Here is a 499-nt window from a genome sequence, read left to right on the forward strand (position 1 = left end):
CTCTCTCTCTCTCTTTCTCTCTCTCTTAAATGTAGTATGACTAAAAGTAGCATTTTTCTGTTGAAAAATAGATTAAAACTTCATAGAAATTTAATACTTATATTGGCCAATTAATTTTATTTTAAGTATTAAAAATATTGTTAACAGGATCTTTATTTAACAGTACCCACTAAAAATAAGTGATCAATATTGGCCAGTATTATGTCCGTATCATACTAGCGATTGGATATTGCATCTGCGTTTGCGATTGCATCTTTTGACCAATTAGACGAGACCTGCTGGTGAGCAGCTTCCTTTTAATCGGTTAAGATACGCAAATGCGAACGCAGACGCAATCTCTAATTGCTATAGTGTGATATGGACATTAATATTAAACTTCTATAAAGGGAAAGAGTAGCTATAAGACTGTTATAATGTTTTTGTCTTATTACGTTAAAATCTAAATGACGTTTCAAAATGTTGTATTATTTAATCCAGCTCTGATACATAAATGTGACGT

The sequence above is a fragment of the Cyphomyrmex costatus genome, unplaced genomic scaffold (assembly GCF_001594065.2).
Source record: "Cyphomyrmex costatus isolate MS0001 unplaced genomic scaffold, Ccosl1.0 scaffold330, whole genome shotgun sequence".
NCBI classification, from domain to species: Eukaryota; Metazoa; Arthropoda; class Insecta; order Hymenoptera; family Formicidae; genus Cyphomyrmex; species Cyphomyrmex costatus.